This window comes from Tamandua tetradactyla, chromosome 25, assembly GCF_023851605.1.
Source record: "Tamandua tetradactyla isolate mTamTet1 chromosome 25, mTamTet1.pri, whole genome shotgun sequence".
NCBI classification, from domain to species: domain Eukaryota; kingdom Metazoa; phylum Chordata; class Mammalia; order Pilosa; family Myrmecophagidae; genus Tamandua; species Tamandua tetradactyla.
In genome coordinates, this window is record NC_135351.1 from 19,582,142 (window position 1) to 19,608,729 (window position 26,588).

Here is a 26,588-nt window from a genome sequence, read left to right on the forward strand (position 1 = left end):
CCAACAGATTCTGTTTTGACTGACAAAAATAATGACATTTAGTTCCTACTTGCGCCTCACCTTTCCTGTAAGCAAAGGGAAACCAAGAATCTTCTAGCAGGATAATTGATGTAAGAGCCATGGTGTGATACACTCTGCAAGAAAAGACATATATATTACAACACAGCTGATAGAGCAGTTCAGCCTCCGTGGTTCCAGTAGTATAGGAATTACTTGATCTCTCTTTGCAAGAATTTCCAGTGGCTGAACACTTGCCTCCTGGGACCAGGAAGGGCACAAAAGCCCCACTAGCTAGTCATCCTGTGCTTCCTCTCTTGCAGGTGAAGTGGTTCTTGAATACTAGGCACTTCAAAGCTAAACCCACCTGAAAAATACACTTTTGGTTTTGGGTGTGGTTTCTGTCCTAATGGAAACGCTACTATCATTGACCTTAGAAGACATCAAGTTCTTCCAGCAGCCTCAATTCTCCCTTTCAGCTTTTGCATTCGAACCCATAAAATGATCTTGAAGGAGAAATGGTTCTTCTGTGCTCCAACCACCCCCACCCTTTGTTGGCGAGCAAACATCACGTGATTTCTTATGGAAAGAAGTCCTTGGCTCAGAGGTCCCATGTGCAGACACAGAAACCATTACAGAGAAGACCATTTCTATTTCCTCCTCCTTCTCTCCCATGTCTTCTCAAAAGTACACATATATCTCCAAGCTGAAATCCTGCCTCTGCCCCACGGTCTAATTCAGAGGCTCAGTAATTGTTGAAGACTCCCTTAAAAACCCAATTTTGAGGAATCTCACACATCTTTGAGCTCCCAAAGCTTTTTGTTATACCTGGCTCATGCCACCGAGTCCATTCTAGCTCAGTAAAGCCTTCAAGGTTGGTAGATATATTTCTCATCCCTGCATCCCTAATGGGTCTTGGCATACCATCTTTAAATAAATATTACTTGGTGAATTCTAAATTTAGTTCATCTCAGCACAGCCAAGTCAAAAAGCACTTTAGCAGACCATAAAGCTCTGAGATACAGACCCTACTGCTGCTGCTTTCTTTTCCCCACAAAGCATGGGTTCCTTAGAAGATTTGAGAGCTTTATTCCTTCCACAGCTTCTGGAAAGTTGATGTGTTTTCTTTCTCCTCCCCTTGGAGTTGCTGAGAGGGGGAGGTGGACGGCTTGGAGAAGAGAAGACTGAGGGGACAGCCTGTGCCTATGACACCGAAGGCTTTGCTCACTGACTCCAGAAGCAGCTCTGACATCAACTAATAGGAGTAATAGGTCAGGCAAAAATCCTACCAAAGGTTTTTTGTTTGTTTTTCCTTCATTCCCTGGTGGATCCTCAGCCCCATTAATAGTGTCTGGTCCAAGAAGATCCTCAGTGAGTACTTTAGTGACTGTCTGAGGTTGAGCGACTGTCAAGGCATGTGCCTGGGCTTCTCCTATGCAAGTCCGAGCCAGGAGGTAACTGATGGGCAATGGCTAGGAGTCTATGGATAAGAAATAATTAGAGAAGGTCCCAGAACAGGAAAGGAAATGGGCAAAACAGAAAACCCTGGAGGACCCCAGACTACAGATAAAAGTCCAGAGAACTTTCATGGAATATGTGCAGTTAGTGCCTCTTTGCTTTCATGACATGTGGGCCAATTTGCAGGGCCACTGCAAGGAAGGACTAAACAGATTTTTTCCCCCTCATGTATCTAATCATAAAAATATTCCCTTCTCTTCTCATCCCCTCATTTACTTTGTTTTCTTTTTTTAAATGATTGCGTTAGAGACGCTGGTATCACAAATGGCAAATCTAAAAGTTACAAATGGACAGAAACAGGGAAATCCGCAAGTCTCGCTTATTAGATTGTGTCTATGTACGTCAGTGTTATTCTCTCTCTGGAGACAGGCTAGATATTCAGCTCCCAGTTTTCAAGGCTTATGCAGACAGCATAAACTGTTTAAATAGGCACAGGGGTGTTTATTTTAGTGTCTCCATTTCTTCCTAGGAGTAATGTAGTTCCCTGTCCTGAGAGCATTTACTCCAAAGAGGAAGTCTATTAACACACAATTCCAGAGTCTTCTGTCCTGGAAAGCAATGTAGGTTGATGCTTCCCTAGGAAAGTTTTGGTGAAGTTTCCCTTTCACACTGCAAAGCTGTCACTGGATGGGCTCCACGTGTGCCAGCGCACTATATCTTCATTCCAACTTTGTGCAGCATCCCAAAGTAAAGAAGACAGAAATGGCTCTGCATAGAAAGAACAGGTCAGGCCTGGTTCCCACTTCAGGAGTAAATATGGACATAAATGATGAAATGACATAATCATAAAACCACTATTGGCCAGAGTGCCAGGGCAGGCTGTTCACAGACAACTGACAAAGCCAACCACTGAAATAGAAAAGGACGGAAACTAGGAAAAGTGCAAGATATTTAAAAAAAAAAAATATATATATATATAATACATATTTATATATAAAAAATAAAAAGATATCCCAATTCTGTTGATATTCCCATTAAGTTAAAAAAAATTATTTCCTCTCACACTTCATTTATACACAGACACTTAACTTCTACTTATGATGAAAATAAAATAGACCAGCCTGTTCATGAAATTCCCTTTCCTCTCCAAAAGGCCATCAGTTTTCTACTTGCTTATTCACACATGAGAAGCCCAGGTACACACCTACTCTAACCTCAGAGAGTCACTAACACACTCACTGAGGGTCTTCTATGGACCAGGCACTATTTAAGCAACTGAGGAGTTACCAGGGAATGAAGGGAGAACAAAACAAAACAAATATGCTTTCATGGAATTTGCAGTCTAGTGGACGGGATGGAAATTTCACATCAATATGTAAAATGTAAGGTGCTTAAAAGAAAAACAGAGTACACCAGAGGTCTAGAGAGTGAGAGGAGATGCTACTTACACAGGTCAGAGAAGGCCGTTTTAAAAAGGTAATTCAAGAGGTACTCCTTAAAGAGAGCAGCTTAGGACAGACGCACAGGTAATAGACCCATGGCTTACACACTACATAATATTTGAGAATGGACATGGATTATTTTAGAACAGTCAAGTCCAAAGAGGTTTTTATTTAATTTTCAAAGAGACCAACACACATGGTGCCTAAGCTTAAATAAACTCTATTCTTAGGATACTCTCAAATGAATCCCTTTGAACTGTCATATGGTACCCTGGAAAGTTTCATGGAAAGGTATCGTGGTTGTGACAGAAAAAAATAAGCAATTCTTCATTTACCATGGGTGGCAGGAGACAACGTGGCCAAAGCAGTTGTAAATCAACATTATACCCAATCGTCGCCTTTTAGAAGCCAAATGGGGGAAAAGGCAAGGCCAATTATTTCATGCAATGTTAGACACTGACAGCCAGAAGAGTTCATCAAACTCCTTTCTCATTTTACACATCATTAAAACAGGCCCTAAGGAAAAGTCAACTTTCCAAAGTTGAATTCTTGATGTTCTCACAAGCAGTGTGGACAACCAAAGCTATAGGCTGAGCCCCCAGTCTTGGGGTTTGTTCACATGAAACTTAACCCCACAAAGGATAGGTCAAGTCTACTTAAAATTTAGGCCTAAGAGTCACCCCCAAGAGAGCCTCTTTTGTTACTCAGATGTGGCCTCTCTCTCTAGCCAATACAACAAGCAAATTCACCACTGTCCCCCTGTCTATGTGGGATGTGATTCCCAGGGGTGTGGACCTTCCTGGCAATGTGGGACAGAAATCCTAGAATGAGCTGAGACTCGGCATCAAGGGATTGAGAAAAACCCTAGAATGAGCTGAGACTCAGCATCAAGGGATTGAGAAAACCTTCTCGACCAAAACCGGGAAGAGTGAAATGAGACAAAATAAAGTGTCAATGGCTTGAGAGATTCCAAACAGAGTCGAGAAGTTATCCTAGAGGTTATTCTTATGCACTGAATAGATATCACCTTGTTAGTCAAGATGTAATGGAGAGGCTGGAGGGAACTGCCTGAAAATGTAGAGCTGTGTTCCAGTAGCCATGTTTCTTGATGATGATTGTATAATGATGCAGCTTTCACAATGTGACTGTGTGATTGTGAAAACCTTGTGTCTGATGCTCCTTTTATCTACCTTGTCAACAGACAAGTAGAACATATGGAATAAAAATAAATAATAGGGGGAACAAATGTTAAAATAAATTTAGTTTGAAGTGCTAGTGGTCAATGAAAGGGAGGGGTAAGGAGTATGGTAGGTATGAATTTTTTTCTGTTTTCTTTTTATTTCTTTTTCTGAATAGATGCAAATGTTCTAAGAAATGATCATGATGATGAATATGCAACTATGTGAAGATATTGTGAATTACTGATTATATATGTAGAATGGAATGATCAAAGTTAAGTATGTTTGTGTTTGGTGTTTTTCGGTATTAAAAAAAAAATTTAATTAAAAAAAAAAAACAGGCCCAAGGCTTCTACATTTCACTGCAAGTCCATGCCCTTGACTCTTAGCTCAGTTCTCTTTGCCCCTCCTTTCTTGCACAAGATACCCACATCCTAGAGCAGACAAACACTTCCAGGATTTGAGACCATCTGCTAACAAGATGGTGGCAGACCTGAAAGGTGGTTTCTGGGGACAAGCTAAGGCGCGGCACAGAGCTGCTGAGTTTGCAGTGCAATCTCCAAGGACTACCAAGGATAGAGACTGCCGACCCCAAAGGATGCTACATTACCCACGTGTTCACACACCCGCGACCCATTGCTCTATCTATGCACATAAGCACCGTCTTTGAAAATAGCCTGTCTCCCCTAAAACGGCACACTGGCCTCGTGGAACTCATTACACTAAAATAAGGGGAAAACAGGAGCTCTGTGTTATAAGAATGAACCAAGATTATGCAAGGCTGCAAATTCCAAAATTTATTTTAAAAAACTGGGATCCTCCCCCCTTTCTAACCAAATGTATTTGGAAACAAAATTCCTAGCGCAAAAGGAATTCACTAGACTTTAATATTTTCTTCCTTTTCTCAACCCACTCAGTTTACAGAGGGATTTTTAAATTGCCTTAAGTCTGCCATGGGGCATCTTAAAGTTTACACTTCAGCACTTCTTTGAAATCCCCCATTCATGTTGGAGGCTTGACCTGGTATCATAAGGGCAGTTTAAAGCAATGTTTTAAACAAAACCAAACAAGAAGCCACCAGATTTGAAACAAAAGCGATCTTGATTACAATAACTGCTCTGCTCATTTAAATATAACTCAAAACCTAAAGCATCCCCACCCCACCCCCACCCCATAAGACTCGTTTCCTTGAATAAAATGCTTTAAAAACGAATCACCAGAAGGCAATTCTAACAACTATCTGATTGGGAATAAAAAACTTCCAGTAAAACATACAGCTCACCTTAGCACCCAAATCTTACAGAGCCCAAAACGATTCTTTGTGGTAGAAACTTCTACAATAAATATTTTCTAGTAAACACTGAGGTGCCTTACAAAATACTCTGCCACTTAATGGGCCCCCCCCCTCCCCGGACCAAGATGCGGATTAATCAATAGATTCTTTTTACGGGGATTAACGACCTGCCCAAAGGGGCTAATTTACTTAATGATGGGAGCAGGTATGGAATTCAGGTGGACTGATTCCAGGGGAATCAATTTGATCACGTGTACCACATAGAAACACACTCAAAGGAATTTGGAAAGCCTGGCTCCTATTGTCCCATTATTCTGATGCAATGAGAAATTTTGAACAAGCTTATTGTAATAATACTGATTATTTAATCCCGACAAAATAGGGATAAACATGCATATTTTAATCAGAACTTTTAGAAACCCATGAATGAAAATACATATATAGCTGTGGAAAATTTCCAGCATCAATTCTTTTTCTGCAGACACATTGTTAGCTGCACCCTGTTCTTTGGAAATCTTTTAGGCAACTGGAAAAAAGATAGGTAATAAACGGCTGGAAAAGTTTACAGGCTGAATTGTTAAGGAGCTGGAAACTTCAAAATACAAAAACTAAACACCTAGCCTGTCGTCTCTTCATTTTTTTTTTAAATTGGAGGATGATATTTGCTGTTTATCTGAGGCCATGCTGAATTTCCTGCAACTGGATTCAGTCCTGGTTGAAACTATTCTCAACTTTTTTTTTTTTATGTGGCAAAGTCTAGGCAAAATCTCCAGAAAGCTGCATAACTGGGCAAACCCACATCACAGGGCACATCAGACGAGCATGCGAGTTGAGCTCCTCAAGCCAGTATCCTCTTTGGAAACCTGATTCAAAGTTAAGGAAGATGGCCCACAGCTGGTAACACACGAACTACCTTCCCAATCTCAAAATCCCAACCCAGTGACCTGATCAAAACCATTCAATTAAGCCACTTTTGAATAACGAAAACACCAAATGCAACTCACTATATATGCATATCTCAGATTTTGAAAGTCAGAAAATAATTTAATGCCAGTCGAACATCACATAAACAAAAGTAACTGCCGGGCAGAAATCACGGTTGCTAATTCTCAATCTGGAGAGTTTTACCCTATAAGCAACTTAAAAGCACTGTCAGGGTCCAGTTTAAAGAGACTGCTCTAAAGTTGATGCTATTTTGTACCAGTACAAAAGACATTCCTTTAAGGAATTACTGAATCCCATTCTTTTATTCCAGAAGTAGATAGCGAGCAAGGGCTCCACAGAAACTTCAAGAAAGGCAAGTTGATGGCAAAAAAAAAACAAACACAAAAACAGAATCTCTCCCCTAAAAAAAGAAATTAATTGCATGATCACCTACAGCAAATTCTCATACCTCTTCATCACTCTGGCTCAGTTACACCCAATGATTCACAAATCCTTACAAGGCAAGTTACTGCAAAAGTTGTTCTCTGGTTGTTGTGAACTTACAACATTCACTGTGCACCTTTCACAGGTAGGCTCAGCCTGTCCTTCACCATGGAGACGGTCCACCAGAAGCAGGAGGGCTCCTGGTCTCAGGAGAGGTCTTTCTTCCTTTCACAGACAAGTGAGAAATACCTAGGATGGGAGCAGAACAGAAGAAAAGGGAAAAGGTAAATGCACCAAATCACTCAACTCATCAAGGGAATCTCACCACTCAACAGAAAACTTTACAGTTCATTAAAGACATTTTCCAGTATGCTTTTCTTAAAAACAAAACAAAAAAAACAATCGTTTTGCTCTTGCCCCAAGGGGCAGAGGATGGCACATCTGATTGCCCCCACAGCCCCCAAGCCTGGAGCTTATTCTGGGAGGCCTCAAACGCAAGCCCAGCCGAGACGCACACTTGCAACAGAGCCTCAAAATAAGCAGCTCGATTTTACTCTCTGCAAAAGGGAGCCAGGGCCATCACCTTTTGCCACTTGCATACCTCGCTAGGCCGTTGGGTAGATCAATAGGATCACTCCTGCAAGGCACTTGAGTACTCTAGAAGAAGGGTGCTGTGTCAGTGCAGAGTACGATTAGTGGTCATGAGCCTGTCCTGAGCTCCGAGCCAGAATCTACAAGCCAGCTGTGGCAAGGCACCAACAAGCAGCCATCCCCAGGACACCCAGATGTCTGCATGGCCCCAGGGTCCCGGCACGTCCCTTCTTCTGATGGGGCAGAGGGAAGCAGAGCAGCAAGGACAGGCAATCTGGCATCCCAGGGAGAAAGAAAGCGAAGGCATGGCGGTGGGTAACTGAGAGAAAGGGAGAGTGAGAACTGGCAGGAGAGGCACGCCGGGGAGTCTTACGCTTCATTTATATACCTGGCCACGCCCTCACCCTCTCACTGCGGATGCCCGGGACGGTGAAATTTTCCACTTGGCTCTCTGGCATTTCCACCCACCTAGGATAACACACACACACACACACACACACACACATCGCACACCGATGTCCTGGGGGAGTTCTGGGTCATTTTTATTTGTTTGCTTGTTGCTTTCAAAGACAAGACCTATTCACAGCCTAATCGTTAATTGTCCACACCTGGATTTCTTGATTCCCTGTCCCCCCACCCCTTCCCCTCCACGCCTCCCCTTGAAAAGCGAGCCAGGAGCAGCTTTTCCTGGGCCAATACTATCAACTTATTTGGACCTGTCTACTCTTGAGCAGCGTCCTTGAGGGACAGGACTTAACATTAGTGGCTTGGAGAACTATGAAAAACAGAATTGAAGTGCTGAGCTCAAATCCTGTTTGCTTTCCAAATAAATCATCCGCAAGTGTCAGTGATTTTGTTTTCCTTTCAAAGTAATGAGCACACACTGAACCGAAGTGGGAGGTGCAGTATTAGCATGGTGAGTGTCATATCAGTTTCAAGGGGGAAAAGGAGTCCCTTATCTCCTGTCGGAGGCCAGAATGAATGCTACCAAATGGTAGACTTGGTATTTTCAGACACTAACAAGTATGCCTTAAAATAAAGAACTGAAAAATGGAGAGAACAAAATGGGGCAGAAGGAAGAAAGGAGGTATCATTAGCCATCAGTTTGTACAGTGAATAGAGTTTACAAAGTGCTTTCTTGTTAAGTAACTCATTCAGTCGACAGATTTCTATTTGGTGCTTACTGTGTCTGCCAGTTTCCACGTTCCACTGGGGGAGAGGACGGTGAAAAAAACGACAAAGTCCCTGCACCCACGGACAACATTTAAGAATCACAGTATGTAAGTTTTTAGCACGTTTGTGTGTGTACTTACATAATGTTAAAATCAGCATTATGATTATAAAAAGCATTATGAAGGAAAAATAAATGTTGTGAATTGCAATTATAACAGGGGGAGCCTTTTTTATAAGGAGGGGCACAGGAAGAAAGGTTTTTCTTAAAAGAGTAACATTTAAGTAGAGAAGTAAAAGATGAGTAAAAATTAGCAGGCATAGCGTTTCCAGGTAGAGGAAACAGCATGTGTAATACTTAGTCTGATCTACGGATTTACAGCTAATTTCTGTTATTCCATCTTTTTTTGGGGGGGTGCCATTTCAACTGTGGCTCTTTGATCAAGAAATGAGCACTGAGAACTGCTCACAGCACCTGAATTTAGAGATGGTTCTTCTTTCTGATTACCAGCCCATCAGAGCAATATACACTAGTAATTTCTACTAGACGATCATCATTTGATGTAGATATTATATGTGATGTGAAAGAAAAGGAAAACTCTGGTTTCCTCCTGCATCCTGAAACATCCCCATCATCACAGTGGGAAAAAAAGGGGGGGCATTCTCTGATAACACCTGCATGCCACAGCTGGAACCAAGAAACCCTCCAATATAAGGGCTCAAAGTGAATGAAATTACACATAAGCCTCTGAAAAAAAGTTCTCAGCACTTTGGATTAGATTCCAAATGTGCTGGCTTCTTCTTGACGATTAGGATACTTATATTATTTCTCTCCTGTTTTTACTGTTTCTTGCCTTAGAAAGCACCCTGTACTTCTCTCTTTTCGGTCTGGGCTTCTGCTTAACTTACCCAGGCGAGCAGCATGATGTGAAGTCATGGAAGCCAATGGAAATGTGTTCACTTATGTTCCCTGCTGCCTCCTCCAGCTGAACTTTCCCGCTATGGAAATCAGCAATTCGCTTTCTTTGTCCTCCCAAACTAAGGCATCCTCAGACAGGCTCATTCATGCTTCCCCTTGAATGGACTAAGTTTGAAAGTCTGTCTGAAAGTAATAAACCAAACTAGTATCTGCATCTCCTTTAAGACTCCTCAGACAAAATATAACTTTTACAAATGTCTCATACAAATAAAAATATTCATCTTACTCCCAGCTCAAGTGCTCAGACAAGCCTTCACTTTGACAAACGTAGCAAACTCATTAAGAAGACAGAAAGAAATGGGACTTTCCCCAAGTCAATTTGTTCAGTATTCTCCATTAGGCTTGTGAAATCAGGCCAGGCTGACAGTTCCATGCTCTGTCCACAGCGGAAAATAACACAGTGTCAATTTCTCCATTTCCTGACCAAGCTCAGCACTTAAGGTCTGTAGCATACACTTTTTTTTTTTTTTTCTTTTTTGGCATGGGCAGGCACTGGGAATCGAACCCGGGTCTCTGGCATGGCAGGCGAGAACTCTGCCACTGAGCCCCATCGCCCACCCTGCAGCACTCATGTTGACCCAATGTCCTTTTCAATTCAGCACTCGGTTGTACCACTGTGTTTTTATTCTCTATTCCATTTACTTAAGTTTTGAAGGCTCAAAAAGTTTATAAGTTCCTCAAATGGAAAAGACCCCTCCAGAAATTCTTTTGCAAGCCCCTATTAGTGTCTAGTAGAAGAGCCTGGATTTAAATTAAACAATCCATATCCAAAACCTTTTCTAAGACTTAACCCTTACTCTCTACTCAATAGCTACAATTTAAACCCTTCTCACCTTTCTCTTTCTCCAGGGACATAAGGCCCATCTGTTATCTAGCATTCAAATGAAAGCCTTCCATGAACTCAAAGTTACAACTTACCCTTCACTCTTTTTTTTTTCAGTTAAATCATCAAAATTTCTTCAAGAATCCATACTGGCATCTGTTCTTCCAATCCATTACATTTTTAATCATTAGTGGCTTTTGAACAATTGCCATCTTCTTTTAAGATTTACGAACTCCTCCCCTCCCCACGACCCATGACCTCCAACCTCCTTACTAGGAACCTAAATTCTTGATTCTCACAGTTTTTCAAAGTCACTATTGTGAAACCCAAATGGGTAGACAGAGGGAGAAGAGGGTCAGAGGCTGTGGTTTTCAAACCTGAGCAGGCACCAGGAACACCTGAGGGCTTGTTAAAACACAGATGGCTTTTGCTTATTCTAATTATGTCTTATCGATGAAATCATACAATATTTTTCCTTTTGTCATAGAGTCAGAAACTAGAATACAGGTTAGCCAGGCTGAGGGTAGGGAATGGGGGAATTAAGGCTTAAATGATACAGAGTTTCTGTTTGGATTGATGGAAAAGTTTTGGTAATGGAGGATGGTGACGGCAGCACAACATTGGACATGTAATTGAGACCACTGAAATATGTCTGGATGTGGTAGAAAGGGGGAGTTTCAGGTTATCTGTGTTACTAGAATAAAACTTACTAAAAACAATATAGGATTGTACAACACAGTGAACCCAAATATAAACTGTATGGGTATATGGGAACTCTATTTTCTAAATGACTTTTTGGTAAACCTACAACTTCTCTAATAAAACACATAGCGAGATTTGTGGATGGAAAATTAAAATAAAAAACCACACACACACACACACAAATAAAATAAAATAAAAACATAATGCTGGGCTCCACACCCAGAGTTTTTGAGTCAGTGGCCCTGGGGTGGGGGCTGAGAACTTGCATTTAGCAAGTCCCCAGATGACCCCAAGTCTAGAACCAACACTTAGGGAACCACTGCTTTACAGGTAACTCTTTCTCTCAATTACAATAGCCAGACAGAGGCTGAGGATCTTCTGAATATATTTAACCACTCCAAGATGGCTATAGTGGAAAGAATGACATCTGTCCATCCCAAAGGGGTGACAAACAACCCTACCCCACGCCCAATACCCACCAATTTCTAATGTGGGAAAATTTTGTGTGGTCCCTCCACCTGTATCCTCTTAATTCAATCTCTTCCCACCACCTCTTCATCCTGTCACCGCCAATTCTACCCTCTCTGTCTCCTTCAGTCTATTTCCTCTGCACTAGAAAACTTCTTTTCAGCCACAGAGATAGTCACTTCTACGGCTAGGGATCTTCCCCATACCCTTTCATGCTCCCAAATGACTGCCATCTCTCTCTATCCACCAACAAACACATTAAAGTACTACATATATTCTACAATGGTACTTCATCAGCTACATCTAAAACACCTGGAGTTTGACTTCCACCTCTCCTTTTTTTAAAAACTTCCTCCTTGAAAGGTCATGAATAGCCCCCCACCTTCTAAATGATTGGTCTTTTCTGAGTCTTTATCCTTCCCAAGAGTCTTCTTTTCTGTTATTTGATTCACCAATAGCTCCTTCAATTTTCTTCTCCCTTTGTTGACTAGAGCAGCATTTTTGCCTGCACAGCCTGTTTCTGGAACTACCTCCCCCCACCCCACCCCGTTCTTTTTGCTATCTGGGATCATTTCCTGGTTTGGCTCCAAGGAGGACAGGGACCCAGGTCTGGCCAATCAGAATACAAGACTCCTCCAGAGCCGGGGACTGATTTTAGGGATAGGCATGAGATCCAAGCCAACCCCATCAAAGGCCTCTCTCAGGCCAGGTGGAACTAACAGGACGAGATACACTCACCTAGTGAGCTCATGGAGGCAAAAAGAACTCATAGATGGCCCCCAGGGTTCCCCTCTCCCCTGGTGTACTCACACTTTCTCCCAGTTATTCTACAGGACACTGATCTAGGTGCTGCTGTGAAGGGATGTGCAGATATAATTCAGATCCCAAATCAGTTGAACTTAAAATAGAGAGATTATCCTCGGTGGGCATGGCCTCATCAGGTGAGCCTTTAAAAGGGACAGGGCTCCTCTTGACATGAGAGTCAAAGCATGAGAGGACATATGGAGGGGGCCAAGTGGCAAGGAATTATTGGTGGACTCTACTAGCTGAGAGCAACCCTGGTTGTCAGCCATCCAAAGGACAGGGGCTTCAGTCCAACAACCACAAAACACTCAATTCTTTCAATAACCAGATGAGCTTGAAAGAAAACCATTAGCTTCAGATGAGAATGCAGCTTGGCTAGGCTCTTGATTTCAACCTATAAAACTCTGAGCAGGGGCGGGCCGCGGTGGCTCAGCGGGCAAAGTGCTTGCCTGCTATGCCGGAGGACCTCGGTTCGATTCCCGGCCCCAGCCCATGTAACAAAAACGGAGAAACAGAATACAATAAAACAAGAAAATGTTTAAAAATGTTTCCCTTTCTTCCTTCCTTCCTTCCTTCTCTCTGTCTTTCCTTAAAAAAAAAAAAAAAAAAACTCTGAGCAGAGAATGCAACTAAGCCATGCCTGGACTTCTGGCTTACAGAAACCATGAGATACTAAGTGGGTATCATTTTAAGTGATCAAGTTTCTATTGCAGCAATAGAAAACTAAGACATTTGATACACTAAGTTCCAATTTGGGGTTTAAGTCAGCTTAAGTTTAGCCAGATTCTCTAGAATCCCCTGGGGCTGTACTATTCTGGTGTTCCCTAAATACCATTCAGACTGTATCTCCTCTTTCTCAGTTTTCTCCTTGTATTAGTCAGGGTTCTCTAGAGAAACCGAATCAGCAGGAAATATCTGTATATATAAAATTTATAAAAGTGTCTCATATAACTGTGGGAACATAGAGTCCAAAATTTGTAGAGCAGGCTGTGAAGCTGATGATTCTGATGGAGGGTCTGGATAAACTCCACAGGAGAGGCTTGCAGGCTGAAGCAGGAAGAGAGGCCTGCCTCTTCTGAATCTCCCTTAAAAGGCCTCCAGTGATTCGATTAAGCATCACTCACTGCAGAAGACACTCCCCCTGGGTGACTGCAAATAGAATCAGCTGTGGATGCAGTGATCATGATTTAATTCTATGAAATGTCCTCATAGCAACAGACAGGCCAGCACCTACCGAACCAGACAAATAGGCACCACCACCTGGCCAAGTTGACACATGAACCTAAACATGACAGTCCACCCCTTGTCAACTTGGCAGCTATACACATCACTTTAAACCATACCTAATTTCTAAATAGAAAACAATAAAAGATACACTTTTCCTCACCAAACAATACTCAAATGTTCTGCATACAACTGGAAACACATTAAATCTCAGAATAGGGTGCAAGTCCTAGGTAATATTCATTCTTAAACTTGATAGCTTACAACTTAAATACTATAAACATGAACTAAACAGCATTACAGTCCTCGTTTCTGTAACTGGGATCACATGGTCGAGGTTCATGTTTATCACTACCTTCTTCTCCTACCCATTCCATGTTCCCTTTACCCTCAGCAAGCACTTCAGCTAGCCATGGTTCTTTGCCTGGTGCGGTGACCCAAACCTTCATTCCTGAAGTTCCAGAGCCACCTGGATAGGGTTGCTGCAGTTTTCCATTGATTTTAATCACAGGGCATGGTAGTACTAAAAGACACCCTAGGGGATCTCCCATATTCCAAGAAAACTCTTCTTTACCTCCACTGTGTAATTGCAGTCCTATTTCCCCCTGATAGTCAGGGGTCAATTTTCCAGCCAATAAAGTAATCGCCTTCTTGGCTCGTTGATCCAGCAGCATGAGTAGCCCAAAGTGACCAAGTAGCTGTCTTAGATTCCAGTTCAATGGAATCAGTGTTGTTTCTCCTGGTGGAAGCACTCCCCGTTTGGAACTAAAAGCTGTAGACCAGCAGAGCTCAAGGTTGCAGGGACAGGAAGCAAAAATTTTCCTAGTGGATCACTAGGGGTAACACTGAGTGGTGCCACTCACATTTCTACCCCTTGGTTCCTGGACCCATGGATCCTGGCTATGGGATAAACAGCACTATGCAGTGGACACTGATTCAGAGCATACACAGCTTCCTGGAGAACATCACCCTAGCCCTTCAACGTATTGCCACCTAGTTGGCATCATAATTGAGTTTTCAAAAGGCCATTCCACCATTCTATCAATCCAGCTGCCTGTGGATGATGGGGAACATGGTAAGACCAGAGAATTCCATGAGCATTTGCCCTTTCCTGCACTTCATTTGCTGTGAAATGTGTTCCTTGATCAGACACAATGCTGTGTGGAATACCATGATGATGGATGAGGCACTCTGTAAGTCCATGGATGGTAGTTTTGGCAGAAGCATTGCGGGCAGGGAAAGCAAACCCTTATCCAGAGTACATGTCTATTGCATTTACAACAAATCACTGCCCCTTCCATGAAGGCACTGGTCCAATGTAATCCACCTGCCCCCATGCAGTCAGCTGGTCACCTCAGGGAATGGTGTCATATCAGAAGCTATGTGTGGGTCTCTGTTGCTGGCAGATTGGGCACTCAGCAGTGGTTGTAGCCAGGTCATCCTTGGTGAGTGGAAATCCATGTTGCTGAGCCCATGCATAACCTCCATCCCTACCACCATGACCACTTTGTTCATAAGCCCATTGGGCAATGACATGAGTTGCTGGGAAAAGAAGCTGACTGGTATCCACAGACCAGGTCATTTTATCCATTTGATTATTAAAACCTTCCTCTGCTGAAGTCACCCTCTGGTGCACATTCACATGGAATGCAAGTATCTTAATGCTTTTAGCCCACTCAGAAAGATCTATCCACATACTTCTTTCCCAGACCTCTTTGTCACCAATTTTCCAATTATGGTCCTTCCAAGTCCCTGACCATCCAGCCAAACCATTAGCAACAGCCCATGAGTCAGTATACAAACGCACCTCTGGCCAGTTCTCCTTCCAAACAAAATGAACAACCAGGTGCACTGCTCGAAGTTCTGCCCACTGGGAGGATTTCCCCTCACCACTGTCCTTCAAGGACACCCCAGAAAGGGGTTGGAGTGCTGCAGCTGTCCACTTTCAGGTGGTACCTGCATATCGTTCTGAACCATCTGTAAACCAGGCTCGAGTTTTCTCTTCCTCAGTCAATCACTGTAAGGAACTCCCCAAGAGGTCAAAGCTCTGGTCTGGGAAAGAAAAGATAATGTGGCAGGACTGCAGACCATGGGCATTTGGGTCACTTTCTCATGTAACTTACTTGTGCCTTCAGGACCTGATCTGGCCCTACCTCGTATATACAATGTCCATTTTATGATGAAGTGCTGCTGTGCACACCCAACTTTATGGCTTAGTGGGTCAGACAACACCCAGCTCATAATAGGCAACTCAGGTCTCATGGTAACTTGGTGGCCCATGGTTAAGCGTTCAGTCTCTACTAAGGCCTGGTAGCAGGCCAAAAGCTGTTTCTCAAAAGGACAGTAGTTATCTGCAGCAGATGGTAAGGCTTTGCTGCAAAATCCTAAGGGATTGTGCATTGTGATTCTCCTATAGGGGCCTACCAAAGCCTCCAGACAGCATCTCTATTTGCGACTGACACTTCCAACACCATTGGATCTGCTGGATCATATGGCCCAAGTGGCACAGCAGCTTGTAGTATGGCAGCCTGGACCTGTTGCAGAGCCTCCTCTTGTTCAGGTCCCCACTCAAAAGTAGAAGCTTTTCTGGTCACTCGATAAATGGGCCAGAGTAGCACACCCAAATGAGGAATATGTTGTCACCAAAATCCAAAAAGACCAACTAGGCGTTGTGCCTCTTTTTTGGTTGTGGGAGGGGTCAGAGCAGCAACTTATCCTTCACCTTAGAAGGGATATCGCAACATGCCCCATACCACTGGACACTTAGAAATTTCACTGAGGTGGAAGACCCCCTGTTCTAGTTTGCTAGCTGTGAGAATGCCATATACCAGGAACGGAATGGCTTTTAACAATGGGAATTTAATAAGTTGCTAGTTTACAGTTCTAAGGCCGAGAAAATGTCCCAATCAAAACAAGTCTACAGAAATGTCCAATTTAAGGCATCCAGGGAAAGATACCTTGGTTCAAGAAGGTCGACGACGTTCAACGTTTCTCTCTCAGCTGGAAGGGCACATGGCGAACATGGCAGCATCTGCTGGCTTTCTTGTGGCTGTACCAAAAGGAACTCTTCCGAAATGTTTCCTCTTTTAAAGGATTCCAGCAAGCAACTCCACCTTCAGTGGGTGGAGATACACCTCCATGGAAATTATCTGATCAAAAGTTACTACCCACAATTGGGTGGGTCACATCTTCATGGAAACAATCAAAATGTTCCCACCCAGCAATACTGAATGAGGATCAGAGGGTATGGCTTTTCTGGGGTCCACCACAGATTCAGACCGGCACACCCCTGTATTTTGTTGGATTTATCTCCCATCCTCTGACATGCAAATGCCTCACCAGTAAGTCTAGAGTAGTTGCTACTTCTTGCTCACTAGATCCAATCAACATGATATCATCAATATAAGGGACCGGTGTGATGTCTTGTGGGTAGGAGAAACAATCAAGGTCCCTGCAGACAAGATATGACATAGGGCTGAAGAATTTATATACTCCTGAGGTAGGACAGTGAAAGTACATTGCAGACCTTGCCAGCTGAAAGCAAACTGTCTCTGGTGGTCCTTACCAACAGCTATTGAGACAAAATATTTGCCAGATCAATAGCTGCATACCAGGTACCAGGAGATGTACTGATTTGCTCAAGCAATGATACCACATCCAGAACAGCAGCTGTAAATGGAATTACCACCTGGTTGAGCTTACAATAATTCACTGTCATCCTCCAAGACCCATCCATTTTCTGCACAGGCCAAAGAGGATAGCTGAATGGAGATGTGGTGGGAATCACCACCCCTGCATCCTCCAAGTTCTTAAGTGTGGCAATAATCTCTGAAATCCCTAAAAGAGTCCGGTATTGCCTCTGCTTTGCTATTTTGCTAGGTAAAGGCAGTTCTAGTGGCTTCCACTTGGCCTTTCCCACTATAATAGCCCTCATTCCATGAGTTAGACAGACAATGTAGGGATTCTGCAAGTTGCTCAGTATGTCTATTCCAATTATGCATTCTGGGGCTGGGGAGATAACTACAGAATGGGTCTGGGGGCTCACTGGACCCACTGTGAGATGGACCTGAGCTAAAACTCCATCGATTCCCTGACTTCCATAAGCCCCCACTCTGACTGGTGGACCAGAATGATATTTTGGGTCCACTGGAATGAACGTCACTTCTGAACCAGTGTCTAATAATCCTCAAAATATCTGATCATTTCCTTTTCCCCAATGCACAGTTACCCTGGTAAAAGGCTGTTGTTCTCCTTGGGGAAGGCTTGGATAAATTTGTGGCAGTGTAAGAGGGTCCTTTCCCAAAGGGACCTGGCCTCCCCCTCATTCAAGGGGCTCTGGATCTATAACTGTCTCAAGTCTGAAAACTGATTAAGGGGCCATGACTCTTTGCTTTTGTAATTCAAGTTAGACTTCTGTTCACTTGACCTAGAACTCTTTTGTTTATATGGCTCAAACAAGAATTTAGTAGACTGCCCATTTATTGTACTTCTAGGTAACCCATGATTTACTAGCCAATGCTACAAGTCTCTGTGAGTCAGATTATTCTGACTTCTCCTTTGAGTTTGCTGTCTATTATGATAGCCATGTCCATCCTGCCTTTGGCGATTAAGTGCTGCCACCAGGCTTCTGCCAACTCAGGATCTGGTCATCCCCATTGTGTTTATGGATTTCAGCTCAGTGACAGCAGTTCCCACAGTAATATCTGACCTACAGAGAACTGCAACTACAGAGCTCTTCAGGGATGATGGCGCCAGTCTCACAAATTTATTTCTCACAGTTCTGGTAAAAGGTGCATCCTCCAGACATTTCTGGGGTGTAAGAGCTGGCTTTGCATGATAAATCCACTCTAACATTCCAACCTCTCTAAGCCTATAGATACCCTCATCAACGTTATACCTGGGCAGTGCTGGCATTTCAAATGAGGAATATGTTGTCGCCAAAATCCAAACAGACCAACTAGATGTCCTGCCTCTTTTTTGGTTGTAGGAGGAGCCAGAGCAGCAACTTATCCTTCACCTTAGAAGGGATATCACCACTCACGTAATGTCAGCCACCTTTTGACCCATGTTTCAGCCAACAATCCAAACAAACTGTGAATGCCTTTTCTAACTCCTTAAGCTATAACATTGAATGCAGAATCTCTGCTTAGTGGGCCCGTATCAATAAATTCAGCCTGATCCAGCTTTATATTCCTCCCACCATTATCCCATACCCGTAAAATCCATTGCCACACATATTCCCCTGATTTCTGTCTATATAAATTGGAAAATTCACAGTTCTTTTGGAGTATAATGTAACTCCTCACGGGTGATACTCTGGACCTGACTGTTGGCACTTTAGTCTAGTTATAGGTCTGGAAGAAATGAGGGGTAGGTCATGAAAGGAATTAGAAGTATCTTCCAAGCCATTTGCTTCAGGGCATTCATTTGCAGTTTCATCTGGTGAAACAGGATTAATCACTCTAGGGCTAATCCTTTCAGGAGGAGGTTGGGTGGCCAAGTCCTCAAGGCAGGTTGGAGGTAGGGCAGCTATGTCCTCAGGGCAGACTATTTATCACAGGGTTATCTAGAGAAGACTCAGTATGACCTAGGGTTTCAACCTCACTCCCGGCATCATTACCAATCCAGATGTCACCATCCCATTTTTGGGTCACATTCCTTTCCAATTAATATCCTCAATTTAACGGCAGAAACCATGCAAAATTGAGATTTCAGTTTACATTGTAAAGTTGCTACTCTTACATAAGATTCTGAGTCTGATTTTCTAAGATCTCAAGTATATGGCTACAGTAAATAAGATTTTCCTTCAGGACACGTATAGAAATGTTCACATCTTCTCATTTGAAGCCTTAAACCCATCCCTTTCACTCATTAATATATTCAGTGTATCTAACAACAACCAGCCAACATCTCTATACCTCCTAGTTTCACAAAACTTTGTAAAGGTGTCAAAAACATTATCCCCCAGAGCCTGGCTCTTTATAAGAGAAGTATTAGAAGAACCAAATGGTGATATTTTGACAATCGCTTTTGCCAATTCACCCCATGGACTGGCAATATCATTCTGATTACAGTGTCCCCAGTGCCTTTGAATTCAGTCAGAGTAGAAAACCAACTGCAAAAACCCATTTTTAAGATTCTGTTACTTAAGAACCACTCCTGGTACCAAGCTGTATTCGTCAGGTTTCTCTAGAGAAACAGAATCAGCAGGAAATATTCGTAAGCATAAAATTTATGAAAGCATCTCTTGTAACCATGGAAACATAGAGTCCAAAATCTGTAGGGCAGGCTTTGAAGCTGACAACTCCAATGGAGGGTCTGGACAAACTCCACAGGAGAGGCTCACCGGCCAAAGCAGGAAGAGAGCCTGCCTCTTCTGAATCCTCCTTAAAAGGCTTCCGGTGATTGAATTAAGCATCACTCATTGCAGAAGACACGCCCCCTGGCTGATTACAAATGGAATCAGCTGTGGATGCAGCCAATGTGATCATGATTTACTTCTATATAATGTCCTCATAGCAACAGACAGACCAGCACCTGCCTAACCAGACAGGCAGGTACCACCACCTGGCCAAGTTGACACATGAACCCAGCCATGACACTCCCCTTCCTCTTATTCCTTCTAAATTTAAGATACAGATCCCCCAAAGCTATAGTCTCAGCTCTGTTCTCTTGTTACAATAATTTTCTTTTATTGAATAGAATTCTTATCTTTGGCTCTGGCATCTCCCCAACAATCTGCTGGATGTATGCAATATAAATAAATTATGTCTGTTTCAAAATTTCTCATATATTTTTTTCAAGGCCAGTTCCTCTTCTTTTATTTTCCATCCCTGCTAATGGCATTAATGTCTTCTTCTCTTTTTCCCATGGTCAGCAAGTCCTCTGTTATCAATTCTGCACAGACTCTGTACACTGCCTCTATCCTGGTTCAGACTCTTCTCTCAGTAACCTCCTAACTGGTCTTCTTGTCTTCAGTAATTACCCTCCAAACCGCCGTGCCTCATCCCTTCTGGCTCAGATGTCCTAAAGTAGTGACTGCATAATGCAGTTCTCTATGCTATTCCTTCCTTGATTCGTATAGCTCACTGAAAAAGTTTCAATTGCTTTTTCTAATGTTTAAGACCTTCACAATCTGGCCCCAGCAAGCTTTCCCAACATCGTGTCTACTTCCCCCTGCATGCACTGAGTACCAGCCAAACTGAGCTTTTGTCTGCATCTGTGCATGCCCAAATGTCCACTCCACCTGTCAAAATTCAAGGCATAGGGTGGGCCACAGTGGCTCAATAGGCAGAGTTCTCACCTGTCAGCTGGAGACCCAGGTTCGATTTCTGGTGCCTGCCCATGCAAAATAAACAAACAAACAAATAAATAAATAAACTCAAGGTATACCTTCCAAGACCTGTTCAAATCCTATTTTTTTGCGTGATTCGTTCCTTTACCCCCACAGGTTACAACTTCCTCAGTCAGAAGTACTTCCCACCCCATCATGTGAGCATGCCTGCAGTTTTTATTCCTTTTCCTTAGGTTATTAATCATTTTATTTCTTATCCTAAAATAGTCTCCATTTCCCTAGGTGAGTTGGAGTAAACTTGAAGATGGGTTGTGAGTCCGTCTGCTTTTTGCCAACCTCAAAATGCATTTGTTCTAAGTAACCTGTGCATGTAAAGTGCCCCTGATGAATACTTGTTGACTAAGGTGGTATTTTACTTTCACTTTGCCGGAGGAGTGTTCTAGTTTGCTAGTGCAGGAATGCAATACACCAGAAACGGAATGGCTTTTCAAACGGCGAATTTAATAAGTTGCTAGTTTAGAGCTCTAAGGTCGAGAAAATGTCCCAATTAAAATCAGTCTATAGACATGTCCAATTTAAGGCATCCGGGGAAAGATACCTTGGTTCAAGAAGGCTGACGACGTTCAACGTTTCTCTCTCAGCTGGAAGGGCACATGGCAAACATGGCGGCATCTGCTGGCTTTCTCATGGCTCTACCAAAAAGGGCCTCTCTCCAAAATGTTTCCTCTTTTAAAGGATTCCAGCAAGCAACTCCACCTTCAGTGGGTGGAGACACACCTCCATGGAAATCATCTAATCAAAAGTTACCACCCACAATTGGGTTAGTCACATCTTCATGGAAACAATCAAAATGCTCCCACCCAGCAATACTGAATGAGGATCAAAGGGCATGGCTTTTCTGGGGTCCACCACAGATTCAGACCAGCACAAGGAGCCTCAATTTTCCTTGCTCCCTGGTTATCAAATGGAGAACTCCCTTTGGGGTGACTTGGAGAAAACATCATTACATAAGCCAATAAAAAAACCGTTTGGTCCATCGATAAAATGTTCTGCAAGAACCTTTTTTTCCCCCAATTTAGGACTAAAGCGGACTCTCTGTATTTCCCTTCTGAGGAACAAAGAGAAACAGCTGGGGTTGCTAGTAATTACAGAGTTCAAAAATGCTTCCTCCAGGGAGTACACTTCCTCAGAGCAGCAGGGGTCCAGAGCCTCTGGTTCCATCCGGCCCATAGAAGAAGGCAAATGTCAGTCACGCTGGGCCAAAAGCCACCCTTTCCCCCAAAAAGGCACTTTTGGTGCAGAACTTTCCAGAGAGTGTTAAGTTTCCTCTTAGAGTTCAAGAGCCCTCAGTGCCAATGATGCTGGGTTTGGGGATCAGGTGGAAATTTGAGGTGAAGAGAGGGATAAAGGTTAAACATCAAGGTATCCTGAAGAATGTGGTTTATTCACCAGCTCACACCATCCCCATTCAATTGACATTTGATGATTTTCTGTAAACTATTTCTTCCATACTGGCATCCATTGAATATCTAAGATGGATTTGGGTCATTTGTACTGATGTTAACTGGTTTGTGTTCAGGGAATAAAAACTAAAATTAGCACCTGCCTAAAACATAATTAAAGAGATCCATATAGTGAAAAAAATCCTGTGATCAATTTTTTTTTATTGTAATTCATGTTGATTCAAGTGACCATGTCCGATTATCAGCACAGACTATCACATACAGATAAGGTTTTATCCACTCAGATACAGGCTCCGCAGGGGTCTGTGTTTTGTATGCATGATGCACTTCTTTCCTGGTAAAGCACAAAGTTTGCTATGAAATGAAATGATGCGTTCAGAAAACCTATGCCTGCATATCAAGAACAAAATAAAAATAAAGTATAAGTTGAAGATACACGAGGATGAGAAATACCTAATTTGAACTGAATGGTCATAAAGTGACATCTCCAGGAGATTATTACTTTAAAGGCCATGACAGTAGTTGCTCCTCATTGACAGATTTATTCTCCGCTTTATTTGTTAAACCCTCCGGTCCAGGGAGGATTGTGGAAGGCCGACAGAAGACCCATGAGACAGAAATCTTGACTAAGAAGCCCAGAGCTGGCACTGTTACCCTGGGATACAGAGCCCCCCCCTTCCATACTGGAAGCATCACGCACCTTTTCCCTGGAGGGGCATCTTACTCGTGCCTGCTGGAAAAGGTCAGTGTTCAGTTTGGGTGTTGCTGAAGTGCTTGGTAAAAATAGGGAAGGGCAGGCCACAGTGGCTCAGCAGGCAAGAATGCTTGCCTGCCATGCCCGAGGACCCGGGTTCAAGTCCCTGTGCCTGCTCGTGTAAAAAAAAAAAAATTAAAATTAAAAAAAAAAATAGGGAAGGAAGGATGGAGCCTGTGCTTCTTGTTTTGATAATTTATAAAGCATTTATAAATTTATAAAGCATTTATAAATTATGAGCAATTAGGATCCACAGGTAGCCAAATATAAGGAGTCCTTTAAGTCACCTTCAGTTTCTGCTCTATTGCTTTCCTTTTTTTTACAACAAAATTACTAAAAACCTTGAAAAAAAGAAAAGCAAGAGTTCAATGTTTCCCTCTCATTTTCTTTTGGTCATAACATTAAAAGTCATATGATGGTATCTCTCAACTGTTCTACTTGTTGTCACTACATAAAGAACCAAAATAGTGAGTTAAGTTAAACTAAGGAGAGAATCGACACACCCAGGTCTTTTGCTCAGATACAAATGAAGTCACCAAAGACATTAAAAGCTGAACTTCACAAGCATCCTATCAACCACACAACTCCCTTTTACTTTGTGAAATATTACTGTGTAAAACCTTGGTTACAAACAGGAATAAAGACTATTCAAAGATTTCAAATACATGCATACATATATGTATATATATTTGTGTAATTGTGTGTGTGGAGAGAGAAAGAGAGGAATGAATGACTTCCCCAAACCCAAGATCAGTGATTTATTTTTTTCTGCTCGGGCAGGTACTAGGAAACGAACCCAGGTCTCCAGCATGGCAAGTAAGAACTCTTTGCCACTGAACCACCATGGCCTGCCCTAACTCAGTGGCCCTTTACACTACCCAAATGTTACATTATGTTTCCAAATGTTGCATAATGTTTAGACCGACAAGATTTTCCATAAATAAATTACACCAAATTCATTTACGTTTTGGTTTGTTTTATTAAATTTACAACCAACAAATAGAAAAACTCTATTTTAACCTCTTTTCATAACATCCTAGGTAGCTGCCTCCTTGTTTAAATATTACAACTTTTGGATGTAATCAGAACAAAGGTATTGTAAGACAAAGGTACTATTCAAAATGTCTCTCCTTTTTTGGGAGGCTTAATAAAAAAAAACTACTGCAGATTAAAACTGAGACTTAATGGTCTCAAGCTTTGAAGACTAAGTAACAGAAATGCCGCGTGGCATAAGTCTAGGGATTTACCTGTTGAAACACCAAGGGCAGGCAGGCTTTGATGTGGGTGACTCGGAGCCAGTTAGGTGCCAAGAAACACGATTGTTCTTTCTTTCTATGAATGTGCAGCTGAAGATTCAATACCATATTTGGAGCAATGATCCATTGTGTGGAGGGGGTGTGGGGAGAAGCTCTGACTGGAAGCACAAGCATTCATGTTGGTTTGAGCCAACTGAGAGTAATAAAAGGAACTGCCTCGTATCCCACTTGTTAGAACATTCAAGCTCAAATAAACTACCATTTTCTGAGCAAACTACCCCGGCGAGAGGCAGCCACGCTTTGCCCAATTAAAATACCTGATTGCAACATTTCATTAAAAATTTCAGGAAGCCTCCTTTACATAATAAGCATTCTAAAAGTTTTGTACATTTCTTTGAGAATAAATATTTAAAACTCTTTTTTTAAAAATCAGCAACATCTGTTTGCCACACAGCTCCAGAACATTCTCAGGAAGCAGCATACCCTCGTTTTCTTTCAGAAGAGGCAATAACAGAGTTCTCTCTCCTCCTCCACCTTCTAGGTTTATGGGCTTATCCTAATATCACATCTCAAGGGGATTCTCGCACTTACAACTCCTAATATATCAAAAAGGAGAAAATCTCTCACTCCTTAATTGTTTTGTCGAATAAGCTCTCAAAAGTTCATTTTTGTTACCTTTTTCAGGCAAAATAAGAGGCCTTTTACAAAAATTCTATTGTTAAAACAATGGAATTCTCCTGGGAATGACTTCTTTATGGAAATGAAGTGACAGCTTCTTTTATCTAGCCAGGCAGAAAGTCTGCATTTATAAAAGGCATTCAGAGCACTCAAGTACTGTGTGTGGGAGGACATAAAATGCTATTTTTAATTCAAATTTTAGCATTCCTCCCATACAGGTCTTTTGGTATAATCATAATCATAATAATACTGATCCAAAAAGGAGGAAAAAAAAAAAGACTCCCATTTCTGCTGACCCCAGCAGAAAAAGAAAGAAAAATTACAAGAATGAGTAATACAGCTTCCTTACACTTTTGGACCATTTTGTAGACTCAGAGATGAATCTCCTGGTCTAACAAAACTGACCCCCGCCCCGCCCAACTGTCCCAAATCGAAAGCACTTAAACTCTGCTAGGAAGCATTGTTTCTTCTCACACACAGTTACATTTTTTTTAAGCCTGACTTTCACTCTGTTGAGTTTTCAGAAATCACCAGTGCCTGATGGAAAATGCTGGGCAAGCTTCTCCATCTGTTTCCAAGAGCTAACATTCCTTGGAGATGTAGCCATGGATGAAGCCAGCTGGGTGGTGGGTCACACTGTAAACCCCATTCCTACTGGAAGCTTCCTCAGATAGCAAGGGGCACCGAGCTTCTGTTTGGGCAAAGGAAGACCTCTGCAGGCCAGCTGTGGAAGTTGCAGGTGGAGGCTTGCCTTTCAGTTTGACCCTCGGGTTTCCTTTGGCTCTGCAGGCACCAGAGGCTGAGGAGGAAGTGCTGGGAAGGAAATGAAGACACCCATGAAGATGTCTCTGAAGAACTGTGGCATGTGGGGCTAGGGGGTGTGGTAGTTAGATTCAGGCGTCAACTTGGCCAGGTGAAGATGCCTAGTTATATTGCTGTGGACATGAGCCAATGGCATGTCAATCTCATCTGTTCCTGATTACATGTGCAGTCAGCTAAGAGGTGTGCCTGCTGCAATGAATGATGTTTGGTTTAACTGGCTCGTGCTTAAATGAGAGAGCTCAACGTACCATAGCCCAAGCAGCTCAGCACACCTCATCTCGGCACTCGCAGCTCAGCCCAGGCCTCTGGATATGCAGAAAGGAATCACCCCAGGGAAAGACGTTGGAACCCAGAGGCCTGGAGAGAAGGCCAGCAAAGACCACCCTGTGCCTTCCCACGTAAGAAAGAACCTCAGGAAAAGGCTGGAAGATGGTGGCTTAGTAAGACGCGCGGATCTTAGTTTCTTCTCCAGGACAGCTACTAGGGGAGTAGAAACGATACAGAAAGCGCCCAAAGCCACAACAGAGATAAAAAAGACAGCGTACCCCATCCTGGAACGGCTGGCTGGCTGAGAGAAGCAGCTCGGGTGAAATCACCGAGGCGCGCGGGCCTTACCGGGCCGGGGCGGCAAGCGGCCGGAGTCACTCCCTTCCCCCTTCCCGGGCCGGCTGGGAGAACTGGAGAGGCGGTCCCCTGAAACCAAGGTGGCTGGCGCCCACACCACGCACGGCCCCCCGGACCAATTGAGAGAATTGGATCAGAAATCCCCAGGCCGCGGAGAACGGTGACGGGTGGGGGAGGCCCCTTCCAAACCCGTGACTCC

At 42.9% G+C, this 26,588-nt stretch overlaps 1 protein-coding gene across 13 annotated transcripts in view; it reads right to left on the reverse strand.

The window, feature by feature from the left end:
* The window catches only part of ATXN1 (ataxin 1), a 442,577-nt gene that overhangs the window by 159,275 nt on the left and 256,714 nt on the right, over nucleotides 1-26,588 (reverse strand). For 11 of the 13 annotated variants that reach the window (XM_077143976.1, XM_077143978.1, XM_077143985.1 and 8 more), the window contains one exon: nucleotides 6,858-6,986. The gene's annotated coding sequence lies outside the window, so the exon portion shown is untranslated. Of the gene's footprint in view, nucleotides 1-60; nucleotides 135-6,857; nucleotides 6,987-20,801; nucleotides 20,837-26,588 lie in introns of all 13 variants that reach the window. The other 2 variants (XM_077143982.1, XM_077143986.1) reach the window with 2 other exon arrangements.